The following is a 19,637-nucleotide window of genomic DNA, read 5'->3' on the forward strand; positions in this document are numbered from 1 at the left end:
TATATTCACTATATAGAATATATCTTGTCCCCTTTGCTTGGCAGATAATGATTTTAACCAGCATGAAAATGACTGAAATTAGTACACAGAAAGTAGTTCCATCTAAGTTGGGTGGAAAGGGAACACATATTTTATGCCAGCAAGGATATGGGTAAGTGACAGATAAGGCAAAGAATCTTATTTTAGCAATGCGGAAGTAAAGGACCTGTAATGATATACTCAGTGAAAGGAATGTGCTCCTTAAATAGTCACTATCTGACATGCTTTTTCCATTTGATAACTAGATTAACTGTGACAAAATGGGATTTAGGGCATGGGGAGGGAAGGAAGAAGAGCTCTCAACAGAGAACGGAAATAGGACTAGAGTACGGGGTTGCCTTGCCCCACCAACTAGAGATATGTCATTTGTGAACGAAAGCACCCATCAGAGAATTTCCAGCATGAAATCCTGGGATGGATTCGTTTGTCACCCAGGCTCCTTCTCCTAGCTGTGGGAGGAGTCTCAGATGCTAATTGCCACCATAAGTTCCTAGATTTACACACTGAACACTATGACATAATCCTGGAAGAAGACAAGGAGATTGGGGGTGACAGATCTCTCCAGTCCTGCTGTGAGAGTAGAGAAAAGCGAACCCAAAATGAACTTGATAACTTTCCCTTTAATTGATTTAAATTAGGAATTCCTCCAACATCCAAACTGTTTTCTAATTAAGTTCGATATGAACAATGGCCCATGTTGTAGGTGTTTGAATGGTGAGTTTTCTAAAATAATAATGAATTGGGGATGTAATCTAGTTTTGTGGAGGAGTAATCCATGCAATTCAGATGACATCTTTCAAAACTGGGGGGGGGGAGGGGAAGTGGCAGTTACTAGATTATTTGAGATTTTAGTAAAATGATAGATCCTACTCAAAAAGTATTCCAAATGCTAAGGTTCATGTTAAAAATAATTTTGATGAGATTTATTTTTATTCATTTTAAAAACTGGTATGTGCTCATGAGAAAATATTTGGGATACAGAAAATAGAAAAATAGGGAAAAAAGAGTACCTATCGTATTGGATGTAGTCACTAATAATTTTATAACATTTTCGGTATACAGGTTTCCCCGCTATTTCCTCCTGCTATTATCCCCCGTTTGCTTTACGCCACTTTGCTTTTATGAAAAACCTACATTAGAGCTAAGTATTTTCACTAACCAAAAGAAATCTGAAGAAAATTTTCACTTTTACAAAATGGTAATTGCTTTTTTTTGCTTTATGCCATTTTAGCTTACAAAAGTTTTCGTAGGAAAACTCTACTTTTAAATAGTGGGGAAATCTGTACTTTGCTCATGCTTTATATTCTAAACTGAACATAACTTTGAGATAATAAGAAGTATTGCATGTATAAAGTATGTACCATTTTATATAATATAAAGCAAACATGTTTCCGTTATATTAAAATGTTTTGCAAAGGCAAAGTTAATCCTTGCGTACTATTTCCTCATATAAAGCATGCCATAATTTATTTGTTCATTCCTCTTCTTTAAATCATATGTGCCATTTCCAACCATTCAAAATTTTAAAAAGGCTATACAATACGGATATTAATGTGAATATTTTAACTTTTAGCTGATTTTGATTTTTTGTTTGTTGAACTCTCGGAATTTATTGCCAGAAATAAGATTAACTGTTAAGGGTTATGGGCATATCTAAGAGTTTGATATATTTTGTGACCTTTTCTGATAAGTTTACCTTGATTTTTGCCTCACCATCCAGGTAAAACTGTAAGCATTCTTATATTAAATATTCTAACTTTTACATTTGCTCATTTTCTCTAACACTGAAGCTGGGTTTGTATTTATTTGATTGCTGAGAGATAGAATATTTCCACATGTGCTTTTCAACCAGTATTCTCTTGCAAAATGTCTATTCAAAACTTTTTTTTAATACATGACAACAGGTTCTCAATTCCTTATTTTTAAAAAGGATATGGTTGGTTTGTGGATAGATATGCAATAAAAATGTGCATGCAATCTCACTCTTCTGTAGTTATGGCCCTCACAAAAATTCAGTAAAATTACCTCAAAGTAAACAATGGCAGGAGCTCCCTCTGACACACACAGTCACCCTCCCATCAAACTTCTTTCAGCCTTAAGTAACCTATGCAGCATGATCATATAGCATTCAGGAAGAGTGGACCCTGGATCCCCTTCCAAGAGTGGACTCGGGGGTCACTGAACAGAGAGATAATGTCTTGCGGGTTCCCTACCCTCATTCTTCTCCCTGCATCACTAAACACACACCTGTGGCCAATTTGATGGCTCCAACCAGAGACTGATTTCCTTTCCAAAGGTGCTGAAATTAGAGAAGTTGGTTCGATTCACTGGGAAGAGAAAAGAGGTTCGGAAGTGGTAAAACAAACAAACAGCTCACATATGAAACCTCTGGTTAGAGAAATATCTGTGCTTCACAGTGAGCTCATTTGAGATAAATAAATATATAAATGAATAAATATATTTATTTTCTTTATAGGGGAGAATACTGAAAATTCAATGAAATCAGTTTTGCCAGACACCTTTTTTTTTCTCCACACCAAATCTCTATTGTGGTCATTTTCTACAGGGATTTCAAAAGTATCAGCTTTGTTGTTGTTGTTGTTGTTGTTGTTTTTTAAGATTTTATTTGACACACAGAGAGAGAGAGCACAAGCAGGGGGAGCAGCAGGTAGAGGGAGAGGGAGAAGTCTCCTGCCAAGCGGAGAGCCTGATGCGGGACTCGATCCCAGGACCCTGGCATCATGACCTGAGCCTAAGGCAGACGCTTAACATCTGAGCCACCCAGGCGCCCCTCTTTACTGTTTCTGCTACTACCTAAGATGACTGTCCGTTAATAAAAATATCTAAAGTAACAGACATTCCTTTATGAGTCAATGCACATGTTTATTCTTAGCTAATGTAAAAGGGGACTTAGTCTTGGCCAATTCTGTATCAAGTGCCCTTCTCTATCACAAAAATATGGTTTTCTTAGCCAAGTGCTCTGTAAAATTTGGGATATACTTCAGCATCAGGGGAGGGGGGGATTGAAGTAATTCAATAAGAAAATTGTAACTAAAAGTTCTATTATTCAATTCACATTAAAAATGAAATAAAATGAAAATATAATAAGACTCAAAATAAATTTGAAGTATGAATATAACATGAACTATTAGTAATAATATTTTTCCCTGCTAGAAAGTGAATAAATGGAATACATTTCCCATTCCACTTCCCTCTCAAGCACCTCTCCTACATGTATTTTTCCATGAGGGATTTTTTATTTTCATTTATTTTCAAACTTTTGACCTTAGTTTCCTTAATTGCAAAAAAAGGTTAATATTTCCTACCCCATTACACCTTTGTGAGAATTACAAGTACGTGTAAATTAAATACCATAAAGCCTAGTGTTCTGTAGGTGTTCATTAAAATGTATTTCTATCAGGTTGCCTTTCTCTTAAATACTATAAATTAGGTATGGCATAATCCATAATTTTCTAGTCTTACTTAGAGTGGGGGCAATGAGAACCATCTGCTGTTTTATCATTTGAGATTTGCAAGAACATGGCAAAACCTAAGAGAGAAAGTCTTCATTTTGAAAGCTTAAAGGGATCAATTGATTCATTTTCCTCAGCCATGTCCCTCTTTTTAAAGAGGATCAATACATTGAGATGCAGAAGAGAATCTCTTTTCTAATCATTGATAAAGGGAAACGTTAGCTATACTTTTTAAACACATGTGGCTAGCAGAGAGAATAGGGAATGACATTTTAGGGTCCACAGTAGATGAACAAAATGGGATATTTGAGGGAAATGCAGAGGGACTATTAAGGATGTCCCACAAATCAAGCCTTTGTTAGGTGTCTCTGTGACTGTGCAGCTGTCCGGGTTTGTTTAGCTAATGACTCTCACTTGTTAAAATTTTAACTATGGCTTCTTTTTGCTGCATTTCAAAGGAATCATAACATTCCTTTTATTATTTATTTCCTGTTTGAAAAGATGATTTCACATGAATATTTCTTATCATTGAACAATATAAGGGCATTTATTCAACTCTCTGACCCTCTGTCCTCCACTCTATTTGTTCTTCTTCTAGCAGACTCATCTGTCTTCTTTTCTTCTACTTAGAGTTCTAGATTTCTGCCAGGGTCAGGAACGCATGCAGGTGTCGAGGCAGTGGACCCAAGGTGAAGAAGAGGGAATGCCATTTGTCATTTGGGGGCATGTGGTGAAATTGTTGAATAGTTGACCACTTATGGAAACATTTTGCTAAAAAGTTGAGTTATATCACCTTATTCAATATCCATTATAGTCCTGCAAGATAGCAATTATTTCATATTCATTTTGTGAATGAGAAAACCGAACCTTAACAAGAGTAAGTAACTTATTCAACATACACTAGTGATACGTTTCCAGTAACCCTTGGCTATTCTTTGAAAATAAGGACAGCCTTATGAAGTTTCATGAAACAACCTATAAGGCTTTTGGGTTTCCATTTTATAGATGGGGGTTAATTAATTCACCTGAGTTCACATAGCTAAGTAAGTGATATAAAAGGATTTGATCACGAATCTATAAACTTGATCTTAAGTCTATTCCATAGTTCTTGATTGTTGTGTATCTCTTTTGGTACTTGCCTATTCATGGCTGTTTTAAATTGTAGTAAAAAAATAATGAAATTTGGTGATTTCCCTCAATATGCTTAGAACCTATCAGGACAAATAATATTGATATTAAAAAAAATGTCTAGAGTCTAATGTATATAGTGAGAATGTCACCAGATAAAAACAGCAGAGAACTATGAGATCAGGTGAGAGAGGAGAGATTTGAGGGGAAAAAAAAAAAAACCTGGATGAGAAATGGGTAGGCCACTAGCCATTCTCTAAAGCAGTGGGATTAGGTAAGAGGACCAGTATTAGTGATCATGAAATCAATTCCGAGAACTGACAATAACCGTTCTGACAAAATGACGCTCCTTATTTCACCCAGAGTGATACAATACAACTTGAAAACTTTAGTCTCCACCTATTAAGAGATTTAAATAATGTTGATAGTGGTTGTTCCAAAGTTTACCTTAAGCTTAATATAAAAAACAAAACAAAACAGAAAAACAAAGTTTGCTGAGAAATTTTGGAATGAAAACAAAAATAATTGGGATCGTTCTTCACGTTTGATATTTTTAACTCCTTGTAAGAACCTTTAAAATATTTGCATATTACATTCCCTTCAATATAGAAACTACATTGAAAAATATGTTAATAATATAATAACTCTAAGAAGTGCCGTTTCCACAATCCCCTAGTTGTTAATAGGATTTTTACTTTCCTAGTCATACTAACTTGGTATTCCTGAAAGAGTAAAATATAGGGAGTTGTTCAGACCTGTTTAATACCTGCCTCCCCTACTTACTTGCTACATCTGTAAACCTTTGGAAACTATTTCTTCATTTGCAAAAAAAGAAGGTTTTATGTTCTGAGGATTAGTGGATTCAACGAAATGTGCATATAAAAAGTAGCCTGGTTTCTAGTATCTAGCAGACACTTAGCAAATGTTAGTTCTTTTTCCTTGGGTAAAACGCCTGCTATTATGCCTGGTAGCTATTGGGGATTCAAAACATATTAGCCCTCCTAAGTCTCCCCCAAATTAATAGATAATAGTTAATAGATAAAAACTTTCATTGTCATATGTTGGATTCCCATGCAAAGGTTGAAGCACTCTTGATTCTTCCCCTTCTTCCTCCTCATCAGCATTTTGAAAAAGCCAGAGGAAGTTTCTGCTTTCTCTCCTCGCTGTCAGCTGTGAATTAGAAGAAACACTGGTTACCAACTGAACAAAAGACACATCAGCAGTGAATCGTAAATACTGGAAGTTATCATTGTAATTAAAGACTGGCTCAGCCATGAAGTCACTGATTGTAAGTTTAATGAATAAATGAGGCACTCTGCTAATATTTAACTTTAATTTTCTGGCAAGCAGAATATAAGAAGTAGCTTTTGAAACTTCACTGGAGAAGAGTGAATTTGGGGCCTATTTATCTCAGGGAAAGAACGATAAAACAATTTAGATAACAGACAAAAGTTACGTAGGAACAGAAGGACCTGTGATAAAAAGGAAAATATCTGCACCAAAAACATTGGTGACCTGGAAATCCATTAGTCATTGTGATATGGCACAGGTTTAAGGAGAGAGAAAATAATCACTTGTGTGTCCTTTGACTTTTGAGAGGTAATATTGTTTGTGTTCCTTGGTGGACTTCTTTGGGAGAGAATCATGTAATTCTCAAAATACATATGTGAGTTTATCTTCCCATTTCTTATTTAAGTGTCATAAGGGCAAGAGGGAAAGAACAAAAGAAATACAAATGTAGTTCCAATACCTACTTGTTTCTAGGCACTTTGTATCCATGATGGTTACATGAGGTAAATACACTTCAAAGAATTGCCTCAGAGCTATTTGACAAATTACTCAAGATCACAGAGCTAATTCATGAGGACTAAGGGTTAGCATCTAGGTAAGTCTCACTAAGTCCATAGTTTTCCATGATACTTTTTTTTTTTTAAGATTTTATTTATTTATTTGAGACAGAGAGAATGAGAGAGACAGAGAGAGAGCACATGAGAGGGGGGAGGGTCAGAGGGAGAAGCAGACTCTGCCGAGCAGGGAGCCCGATGCAGGACTCCATCCAGGGACTCCTGGATCATGACCTGAGCCGAAGGCAGTTGCTTAACCAACTGAGCCACCACCCAGGTGCCCTGGTTTTCCATGATACTGCTTTACCTCAAAGAAAGAGATCTGGTCTGATTTGCCATTGGTTCACTATGCCCCCCTTCTCTCTTACAGAGATCTAAGTGCTTCCATCACAGAGATTACACATTTACTAAATACCTAAATAAGAGAACACTCCCAAAGAGACCTCCAATGTCCAATCAACAAATGTACCAGTCAACTAGGATGGCTGTAAGCTTGGGGGGAAAAAAAAAAAAAAAGTCAGTGTAGAGGAACAAGTGGGCACTGTCCATTCAAATGCTGTCCTGGGGAGTTAAGAATAAGTTTGCCTAGCCAAGAGTTAAAACTCTATTGTGGGGATAGAAGCATCATATTAAAGGTCCCTGACATGGTTGTACATTCAGCTCATGTCACAAACCTCTTCAAGCCAAGTTCTGAGAATCTGGCTCCTGTCTAACTTGATTTATATCGCTGTTAGGGCAAACGTGAAAGTCACTTCTCCAGACACTTAAACAGTCATTTGCTTTGCCCTTTTCATTTGCACATAGGCTTTCTTGAGCCCTTCTACTGAAATTACCACTCCTGGGAGTGATCTATTTTTTTTTAACTTTTTTTAAAGATTTTATTTATTTATTTGAGAGAGAGAGAATGAGAGATAGAGAGCGCGAGAGGGAAGAGGGTCAGAGGGAGAAGCAGACTCCCTGCTGAGCAGGGAGCCCGATGCGGGACTCGATCCCGGGACTCCAGGATCATGACCTGAGCCGAAGGCAGTCGCTTAACCAACTGAGCCACCCAGGCGCCCCTGGGAGTGATCTATATTGTATCACAGATAAATTAAAAATGGAGTCCCTGGGCCTGCAAGGTGGAAGGCCTGAGAATTAACTACGGTGAAAGAAACACCCCTCCACAGATCTTTGTTCTTTACCCTTTCATAGGTAAAAACTTCATTAGATACTCCTCCTATTGAGAAGGAATCAAATAACTTCTGATGGGGCACCTGGGTGGCTCATTTGGTTGAACGACTGCCTTTGGCTCAGGTCATGATCCCGGAGTCCCAGGATTGAGTCCCTCATCCGGCTCCCTGCTCAGTGGGGAGTCTGCTTCTACCTCTGACCCTACCCCCTCTTATGCACTCTCTCACTCCCTCTCAAATAAATTAATTTAAAAAAAAAACAAACTTCTGGGGCACCTGGGTGGCTCAGTTGGTTAAGCGACTGCCTTCAGCTCAGGTCATGATCCTGGAGTCCCGGAATTGAGTCCTGCATCGGGCTCCGTGCTCAGCAGGGAGTCTGCTTCTCCCTCTGACCCTCCCCCACTCATGTGCTCTCTCTCTCTCTCTCATTCTCTCTCTTTCAAATAAATAAATAAATAAATCTTTAAAAAAAAACTTCTGATAAGTCTGTGGCAATATTATGAAAGCAATAGAGCCAATATTTTTTTTAGCATGTTATTTAGCAGTATTTAGATACTTGTCATCCCCTAATCTAATGCTTTGTGTTATTTTAGTTTAGCGTGGTTTAGCTTTGATTCAAAGTCAGCTCATTCACCAAGTCCTAGCTGCACTGTGAAGATCCCTGAGAAGTGGGATGGGGAAATAGACAGTGGGGAAATGGCATTTCACGTACAGTCTCATAATTAAAGATGTTTTTTCTTCTCAAAAAGAAAAAATACAATTTGGAAACTACCAATGTATTACATTGATCTATTTTAGATATCAAGGAAATACAAATGCATTACGTTGTATATCATATCATATCTATTATATTATATTGCATTTTGGTCCAGGTGATTTTTCAGGCACAGGACCACACTCTTCTCCCTTCTCTCTCTCTGCTAATTTTTTAAATTGAGTTATAATGAACATATAACATTATATTTCAGTTATACATCATGATACAATACTTGTATACATGATGAAATGACCACCACAATAAGTCTAGTTAACATCTACCACCTTATACAGTTATAGACAAAATTTCTTTCTTGTGATGAGAACTTTTAAGTTCTACTCTCTTAGCAAATTTCAAACATACAATACAGATTATTAACTATAGTCAACACGCTGCACAGTAATCCCATGACTGACTTACTTTATAATCCTCTTTTTAAAGATTTTTCTTATAGAATATCAGTTTTGATATGCATGCAACCCTATTTTTTGTGGGGGGAGTACTTAATACAATGTCAGAACCTGCTGTAGTCTATTGAAAGACATGCTTTCTTTGTTCTTAGTACAAAACAGTGATCTGCATGAAATTGTGATCAATATTTTGCATTAAATATGTTTTTTATGTTGAAATTATTATGGTACACAAAATCAGTGCCCCTCCCAGGTGCAGCCGTGTAGGAGATGGCGTTTGACACTGGCTGATATTGTTGTTGCTAATAAGGGCCTGGCTGCTTGAGGAATTTTTTTAAATGTTAACGTAATAACAAAATTTCCAGTTATCTACAGTATGTAAATATGAATGCATACTATCAATATCACAATGATGCTGGACTTATTTTTTCCCAGGAATAGACACCTTGTCAGTTTTCGATTAATTTTAATAGGAATTAATGGCTCCTTAAATAAATTGTTGATGACAAGCAACGCTTTCAGAATCAAGTATTCTTAGATCAGTGTCTGTAACTTGGAGCAACGTCTGTATATATTTATACCAATAGCTCATTAACTGACTCATTTTATTTAAAGAGTCAGCTTTATGGCATATTGAGGGTACAGGCAAGACACTGTACTAGGTACTTGACATCCTTTCAATCAAATTCCTTAGTATTAGTATGCAACAGAAACTATTGTCCTTATTTTATATTAAAGACAATGAGGGATAGCAAAGGCTCATGTGTAGCTGCAGGACACACAGATGTGGTGAGCAGTGGAAAGGATATTTCAGAGGCAACTATTACTTGTAGTTAGTTTCTCTGTTATATGCCAAGGGCTTCACAAGGGGCCTATCATTTAATGTCCCTAACCCTGCACAGAGAGATATGCATTTAACTAAATGGAATTTACCTCTGATTTCTTTTTCATACGTGGAAGATTGGTGAGATAATTATGATCATATGATATTATGTTGCATTATGATAATCTGGCAACATGGTAAGGGTGTGGGAGGGGACGAATGCCACACAGTTTTTACAGAGATATCATTTGAGTTGTTAACATTCATGACTACTTTTATAGCCGATCACAACTCAACATTTGAAAACTTTTTATGCTTGGAGTGGTATATCATAAACAGACATTGTGGAAGGTCCTTCTAGGCACACAAGAGTGCTTCTAGTGAATTGAAAGCAACTACATTTGCATGTACCCTAAATATCTCTAATTTAACTGACAGAAAAATTGTCAAGGCAGATGTAAAGTCAACCAGGCACTGGCTGGTGATGATGGCCTCTGTCAGAAATATGCTCCTAATTCACAGACTCAATCCATGAGAATTTATTTTTAATTTTTGTTGTTTTATTTTACAAAATTTCAAATTTTAGGCCCTCAGCTAAGAAAATAAATGTGTCCTGTTTATCCATAGATGGCCAATTCCAGCATCCTTCATGGGTGGCATAGATATTGCCTCAACCAGAGTCCCAGGCATGGCAATCAGGCATCAAGCTGAACTTGAATTACAGTCCCAGTGGTAAAAGTTCAGAGCTTTATCCACTTAGCAGTCAATCTTCTTTGTTCTATTCGTTCAACTTTATCAAACATGGTGAAAGCTTTATATCCCTGCTGCTTTGTTTCCTTTCCTCAATACCAATCAGACCCTTGACCATGCACAGACTTACTTATGCACGTACACCTATACAAATTGGTCTGCAAATGTTCTCCATTTAAACTAAAAGTGTTCAGGGCGCCTGGGTGGCTCAGTCGTTAAGCGTCTGCCTTCGGCTCAGGTCACGATCTCAGGGTCCTGGATTCGAATCCCACATCGGGCTTCCTGCTCGGCGGGAAGCCTGCTTCTCCCTCTCCCACTCCCCCTGCCTGTGTTCCTTCTCTCGCTGTCTCTCTCTCTGTTAAAAAAATAAATAAAAAATCTTAAAAAAAATAAACTAAAAGTGTTCATTTATGAAAGGCTTTTTGATTAAATCTCTAGTGCTGTGACAGAGAATATTCTTAGTCTCTCTCAAATGGAGGAATCAATCCACTACTTTGGGAAAAGAGGCAAGTTTGCTAGAGCTTTGGGTTGAGCCTCAAACTAACCTTTTGTTAGTATCATGGGGTGGGGTCTAGTGACACGTGTCCTTAATAAATTGTCTTATATAATCTTCAAAAATTATTTTTGAAATTGGTATCAATATTTTTCTTTACAAAGAGGAGACTTTATTTTTTTTGTAGACGTTAAGGGAGTTATATAGTCACTACATCTTGGGTAATAGTGGACATGGAATTTGAATATATTTCAAGATTATTCCAAAAAACACATCTTTTCATTGAATGTAGCACTTTGGGAAGATGGTAAACACAAATTAAATTGAAATAAAAAGAATGAAAAGACAAAGATTATTCTTCAGTTCCCCAGAACTCAAATGCTCCTTTTCAGAGTAGGTGGCAATGTCTCTAGTAGTTCAGATTCTAAAAGGAGAAACTGGTATTTACAGACACAAGGCCTCATCATTATCTTTATAGTCAGGTTATTCTTCTTAAAAAAAAAAAGATTTTATTTATTTATTTGAGAGAGAGAGAGAGCACAAGCAGGGGAAGGGGCAAAGGGAGAGGGAGAAGCAGACTCCCCTGCCGAGCAGGGAGCCCGATGTGGGGCTTGATCCCAGGACCCTGGGATCATGAACTGAGCCGAAGGCAGACACTTAATCAACTGAGCCACCCAGGTGCCCCAGTAGTCAGGTTATTCTTATATATTTTGTGTGCATGTTGTGAAGTCAACTTCATATATGGAGATAATGAATTATCTGATAGGTAATAGTTTCAAATGTTCTGGATATTCATTGATTGTTTCTTGAGATCAGTTTCTGCTCCAGGCCTGACATACATAGATTGTACCAAGGAGACCTCCTTGCTTTCTGGAGTACCACTGGGTACATCCAATGGGAGGAGGTGGCTGGAGATGAGAGGGTGGGAAAGGACGGAGATCATGATATTTATACCCGTGGCTTCCTCCCTGCTGGACCTAGCTTTGGAAGTACGTATATGATCCTTTCTGCGGACCCCTCTGTTATAGTTACAGCAGTTCCCAGGTTACAATAATGCCTCCTTACACCTGAGGCCTAGGAATGGCACCACCTCCTATTATTTCTAAACCCAGGGTGATTTACTGTACTTTGTCCATTTTTTACAACCCTAGTGACACTTTTGCAAAAGTCCTATCATTAAACTCTATTGCTTTTGAATATATCATCAAATTTTGGGGGGAGGGGGCTGGGATCCTGATCAATTATTATAGAAGATCTTAGATGCAGTTGAAGGAAAAATGCTGAGATTCTATTGCCTTCCTAACAAAACCCTAAAACAAAAAAGATGGGACAAGGTGATCACCACTGAAGGAATGCCTCTTGAAAATTATTCTACATAGTATTTTCCCTCTAGTCATAAATATGTTTGCAAATACAATATATCTGCATGTTGTTCTCACCTAAGAGCATGGACTTTTTTTGAAAGTCTATATAGAAATTTCCCTCAGATAAATATTTGTAACCCTAATAAGATAAAACATTTGTCTTCATACTTGAACAACATGGTATTGTGTTCAACATAGAGTCCACCAAATACAAGTAATAACAGAAAAGTTCCAAATATTCCTTGCATCTCTTAGGGAATATTAAAGGGGATCCCGTTCATATCCCAAAGCATCATACACTTCCTTTTATACTCAAATTATCTCTATCCAGCAGTGCTCAAGCCACTCTCTTGCTTAAACATTATTTAACATATAAAATTTTCCTTGAATTTCCAGCTTAGGCAGACCTTATCTTTTTCTACCGCTATTTCTTCCTGCTTCTCTACTTTTGTCTCTCCTTCTCTTTCCCATCATTCACCTACATTATAGATTCCACATCCTATCATACAAAGTCATGCTCACTGATAGAACTCACTGAAATGGATAGAGGAAAGAGAAAGATGACTGGACAAAAAAAGTTGTTGCTTTGTTTTATTTTGTTTAAGTTCCTCTTCTACTGGAAAGTGTGCTGTTGTGTCAGAAGAGTGTGTATGATGAACAAATATTTCTATGTGATTTCAGTTTCCATGTCTCCATAGAGACAGTGAAGCTCTGTCATGGAAATGCTAGACATTCAGAAAGTAATAGGTCTCAAGGTTAAAACCAATGGGAAAAGTTAAAAAAAAAATTTATAACAAAAACAAAAGTAAAAAGTAGAGGAGAAAAATCTATGTTCAGAAAACCCAGACATAGCCACTGATGACATTGTGTTAAATGTGTACTATAAACAATCATATATTTTCTGTATATCTACATATCCTTTGTGTATATATGTACACACATATATATGTATGCATATATAACTTTTGCACCGACCTATTATTTATTTTCTTATTTTTTAAACTCCTTGTGGTTTAATTTTTTTTTTTAATGTAATCTCTATGCCCAATGTGGGGTTTGAACTCACAACCCCAAGATCAAGAGTTGCATACTCTACCAAGCCAGCCAGGTGCCTCACATTGACCTGTTATTTTAAATGATTTAAAATGAGATTTTTAATTGTTTTAAAATATTGTTATAAGGCTTATTATAATAATTTCCCTTTTAAACATGTATGTTATTTCAATTTTTAAACACTATATCTTGTTAAAATCAAATATTTATTCATATGTATGATCATTTCTATGATAGGTTACTAAACAAGAATGTATTGGGTCAGATTTTAGAAAATTTTAGGTCTTCTGATTTACATCACCAAAGGGATTTCTAGAGAGATGAAATCAATTCACATTTCTACCAGCAAAATGCTAGTGAGGCTGTTTCTCTCTAAAATCTCCAGTCATTTATCAGGTGATAGTTAAATGAGTAAGAAATGGCATATTGTGCTTTCATTTGCATCAGTATAAAGTTTATTATATATTTCACAAGTTTATTGACCATTTGTATTACCCATTTAGAAATTCTTCCATTAATATCCTTTTTTTAGTTTACTACTGGCAAAATTTTTATTAAATTTTATAGTGCTTCAAATTAGGGCATTATTTGTCATTATTTTTGCATTTTTACATTTCTGTGGTTTCCTGTTAATGTGACATTTTTCTAACATTTAACTTTCTACCCAAATATGTTTCTTACGATTTTCATCATAACTATTATCAATTATTATTATTGTCCCCAAATGTGGGTGTGCTTATCTGTAGTTGTTTTCGTAGATGTCATCTTTTTCACATATAAACTTTTTTATCAGTTAAAGCATTTTTGATACATAATATGAAGAAGTAATATACCTTGATGTCTAAGTTACCCCTAAGTTGTAGAATTTTTAAATATCATTTGTTGCATTAGCTATCAATATTCTCGCTGATTATGATAGATCTCCCCCAACTTTTTAAAAAATATGTTTCTGTATCTTCCAAGTAGGCCGAAGTTCTATTTGTTTTGTCCTACTGATAGTTTGGTTTCATGTATAATGTCCACATTTTAAAAATAATTTTTACTTTTTTTTTTAAGATTTTATTTATTTATTTGTCAGAGCTCTCTCTGACAAAGAGAGAGAGCACAAGCAGGGGGAGCGGCAGGCAGAGGGAGAAGCAGGCTCCCTGCTGAAAGTGGGGCTTGATCCCAGTTCCCTGGGATCATGACCTGAGCTGAAGGCAGATACTTAACTTACCGAGCCACCCAGGCTTCCCTAATTTTTATTTTATAGTATTTTCTTACAGCTGATAGGAAAATAATCTTTAGTCTTCTTATTTAGACTATACTCAATATTTCTGTTCAAAAGATTCTATTTTTTGTAATATTTTAATTTCCAAAGCTTTCCAAAGATTATTTTGAAGTTTCACAAATTAATACATAAATACACATATTATATATGTCTATACATATTTATATAGATAAATATATGTAGTGTGTGTGTGTCTTGATGATGCTGGATAGTCCCTTCAGATAGATTCAAGTTCTTTCCATTTCTTCATGTGTTCTTTTCTGTCCCTTGGCAACATCTGCACTTTTAACACACATTCTGCTACTCAGTTTTTGTCAGTATTATTCTTAGATAATTCATGTCATTTATATTCTGGATATTTTTCATGCATTGTAAACTAGGCAGAAAAATAGGAATTTTTTTTAATTGAACTTATCCCTGATTAATTTACCGAACCAAAATTTATTTGAAAATGATTAAAGATTCCTTTGAAGAATGTCACCTATAATTATTTTTTGAGTATTATTACCTGTATTTTCTAGTATGTAACCTAATTCCTGTACAAAAACAAAATTCAAAATGATCAAATAGACAACTCAACAGGCAAATGATTGAATGCATGAATGAATTCTACATCTTGTTGAAATGGTCAGAATTTCTAAAATACTATTAAAGATGTCTGATACCCAATCATTGTGACTTTTGTTCTCTATTTTAAATAAAGTAATGTCTCTTGCATGCATTGAGGGGCACTTCAAATATTGCTTTCAATTTCTGGGGTTTGAAGCCCCTTGAAATACCCTAGTTTTAATATATTGTGTGCATATGCCTTACCCCCTTCCCAAGGAAAAGAGGTTTTAAAAAGAAATCAACTTATCAAAGGAAACCTATTTGTCCTCAAACATTAAAATTCCAGGATATATTTTATTTTATTTTTATTTTTTTAAAGATTTTATTTATTTATTCATGAGAGACAGAGAGAGAGAGAGAGAGAGAGAGGCAGAGGGAGAAGTTGGCTCCCTAGGAGCAGGGAGCCCGATGCGGGACCGGATCCCAGGACCCTGGGATCATGACCTGAGCTGAAGGCAGATGCTTAACCATCTGAGCCACCTAGGCGCCCCAGGATATATTTTATTAACCTAACTGTTATTTTGGCTATTGATTTAAGATTAACCTTATTTATCCTTTTATAAATGAACTCTAGCGGAAGGAATTACTATTTGTGAGGCAGGGAAATTGACTTAGATCCCATTATATTATTCAGTCAAATTATCTTATTTATTAACTAATGAAGTATTGACTCGCTCTAAGAGATTAATAAACTAATATTAAAATATTCCTATATTCCTGCATTTACCTCCCTTAACAATGTAGGGCTAATATTTTGACAATTCTATTAAATTTTCTGGTGTTTTATTTGGTATTTTTACAACTCTATAATTAAAATTGTTCTAAGGGTTTTTGTTAGTTTTATTTTCATACTATTCATGTTAATGACATAAAATAAATTATAGACAGAATCACATATACAATTTATGTAATATGGTGATTATAATTTCAATGTTTGAAACACAAATGTTTCAAGCCTCAAGCTGGTTTTACAGAAAGTGTTTTTTAGATAATCTATTAAAATTTCATTTTTAAATTTTTCTTTTATTCTATTTTTTGTGTTAATCTCTAGTTTCCTCCTGTCTGTTGTTCTACTTGGATATAATTTCCATCTAACCGTTACATTTGGAGTCTCTGTAATGTCACAAGTCTAACCCAATGTCTTGACATATCAGAGGTGAAGTCAGAGGATAACTTGAGCTCCCTCTACAGGAAGAATTGCACGCTGACCCTTAAATAGCCCTGTGACATGCCTATTTCCTTCAAGGGGAAAAAAAATCACTGATTGGCAAGTAGCTCATATCGCCTATTATAATGCACTGCACTTTGGCACTTTTTTTTTTTTTTTTCCCTCCTGGAAAGCATTCTATCTAAATGCTTTTGAGTTCAACCTCTGAATCTTTAAAATCTACCTGACCCATTGTACATCCCATTTCTCTAGAGCTCCTGATACAGACAAGTGGGTAATCTGACCCAGTATGGAATCTGAGCGCTTCCCTGGCATTTACATGATTGAAGAAAAAATGTTTTCCCTTTTCATTGGGAGATTATTTAACCAGGAGAACGGAACTTTAGACCTGACAGTAGCTATCTTTTCCGGATAAGGAGAGAGCAGAATGTCTGCAGAATGAAGTCAGGAAGAGAGAAACAATGATGAAAAATAGATGAAGAATAAAATCTTTGAGATACTCACCTCACTTCCATTCCTAGGGCTCCAGTTTCTTTAGCTCATGCTTTGATTCTGTAAATTTTTTTTTCCCACTTTCTTCTCAGATACAGAAGTCTATGCATTTTCTTAGGGCTTAAACTTGGACACATTGGGTATTAGTTACCTGGAATCAAAGAGTCCTAATTTTTGTCAGCCATCCTTTAAATGCCCTGTTAACAGATATTGATACAAATTATACAAATTCATAGTAAGCTCACTGATTTATTCTTTGTGAAATTGACCTTTCCCTCATTTTTGAATATTGAGATCATCTTTCCATTTCCAAGTTTATCATCTTATCCATTCTCCAAGGCTACTTAGAGACATGTAAGAGCATCATTTAGATGTCCAAAAAAACCCTTTTCCCACCCAGAGCAGAGCAATAATGGAATTTAGTGAAGAAGAGTTAAGGAAGTTAACAGTAAACAAATCAACAAATGAAATTTCTTAAATATCTATAAGGCAATACCTGCTACACTCTCCTCCTGACTAGTCCTCTCCCTCACTCCTGCCAGATCAGTTTCTATGATCCATTTGACCTGCCCCAAATTCTGGAATATGCAATTTTACTGCACATTTTTTACTTGAAAAAAAGTTTGTCAAGTGTTTATTTTTTGTTTTGTTTTGTTTTTATTTAAATTCCAGTTAACATACAGTATAATATTAGTTTCAGGTGTACAACATAGTGATTCAACACTTCCAACATCACCCTGTGCTCATCACCTGTTTCCCCCATTTCTCACCTCCTTTCTAATAACCATCAGTTTGTTCTCTATAAGTAAGAGTCTGTTTCTTGGTTTGCCTCTCTCTCTCTCTCTCTCTTTTTTCCCCCTCTTTGCTCATTTTTTTGTTTCTTAAATTCCACATATGAGTGAAATCATATGGTATTTGTCTTTTTCTGACTGGCTTATTTCACTTAGCATAATACTCACTAGCTCCATCCATGCTGTTTTAAATGGCAAGATTTCATTCTTTTAATGGCTGAGTACTATTTCATTATATACACACACACACACATACACATATACCACATTTTTATCCATTCATGAAATGATGAATACTTGGGATGTTTCCATATTTGGGATGTATTTAACTGAAATCACTAACCAGTATGTGTAACAGGGAAGCAATAAGATTCCTGACTTACCTTACTATCTTACTTTCTTACAATAAATTTATTTCATCATTCTCATGAATAATAAAACACTGTAACTTGCTCTCAATGGTATGTCTAATAAAAAAAAAAAGAAAGAAAGAAAAGCCACACCGTAGATTTTCCATCCCAACTCTAGCATGTTTCAGTCTTCTCATTGCACTGGATTAGGGAAACCATAAAACACATGGTCTATTCTTTTACAAATGACCACTCTTTAGTCAAGATGGAACGAGGTCACATCACGTGCTTGCCTGCAGGGCTAGCAATTACACTCGTCTGATCTGCATAGCCTATCCTTTCTTTTAGGGAAGGTAGGGAGAGCTTACTCATCTGTCAGGTCTTAATATTAAGGTCATTTTCTCTAGAAGTCCTCAATGCTGCCACAGTCTAGGGTAAAAGTGTAAGTTACATAGTTGTGTGGCATATTCTGAATATTCTTACCTACAATTACGTATTCAGTAACCTTCTTCTATATTAGACTATAACCTCTGTGAGGTCAGGGACCATGTCTGATTTGTCTCTCTAGGGTTTCCGATGTATAAAATGCATGTTTTTATTTCTTTATAAAGAAATACCATGGCCAGGTTTTTTGATAGGGGTAATCATCAAGATCTACAAGCACAAAAATAAAAAGCCTGTTTTCTTAATACAAATAAATGAAAATGAAATAAATATTTGCATCATGCTGACTCTATTCTGGGGGGAGAAAACATGACATCAAATCAATTCCAAGAAAATATTTGGGTCTATAATTGGAGCATATACAATATTAATTCTTTTCTAATTAATTTTACACAAATACTCTGTAATGGGAGCATTAGGGAATGAGTTGTCTCTCGTTATTTTCACTGCAAATGTTAAAAGGGAATCTACAATGCAAATATTCTTTCAGAACTCTGAACTAAGTCCAAATGTTTTCTTCGAGGGTGGAGTAGAGTGGAAATGCAGATAGAGTGTAAATACCAAGCAGTGAAAACCTCTTTCTTGGCACTTGGTTATGGAGGCTCGAATGCATGGACATTAAGAAAGAAGGGAGTTAGAAGTCAATTCACAGCAGGCAGATTGCTACTTATGTCTTTCAAATCATTCATGTGTGAAAGAATATCATATCATAAAACGAACCATTAAAAAGCCAGAGAATGGAGCATATGGGAAACAAATTCCTGAGCCAGGCCAAGAAACAGATGCATGTGTATGAATGTGTATGTATGCATACAATGTGTGGAATCTAGAAATCTATTTGTTCTCTTTTCTATATATGCTACATACATTTAGAACCACAAAAGTTCTGAAGAAGATGTTCCTGGTGGGATGGTGTCATTCTAGACAGCCTATTTTAGGATCTCAAAGTAAAGAACCCATCTCAAACCTCACATTTAGGCAAACATATCTGAGTAGTACAATCTAGCAAACATATATTTGTCTGTGTTTGTTTTCCCATTATTACTTTCTGGGCATTTCAAAATTGAAGTCAAAGTCAGCTTACAAAGAATTCAGTGAACTGTCAATTTTGGTAAATACAAACGATTTAGTAAATCAATGTCACAGTAACTAGGCAATACTCCAAGGCTCTAACCTCAAATGACCCATGTACTTACCTCATGGGGCTTTG

This window comes from Zalophus californianus, chromosome 17, assembly GCF_009762305.2.
Source record: "Zalophus californianus isolate mZalCal1 chromosome 17, mZalCal1.pri.v2, whole genome shotgun sequence".
In the NCBI taxonomy this organism is placed as follows: domain Eukaryota; kingdom Metazoa; phylum Chordata; class Mammalia; order Carnivora; family Otariidae; genus Zalophus; species Zalophus californianus.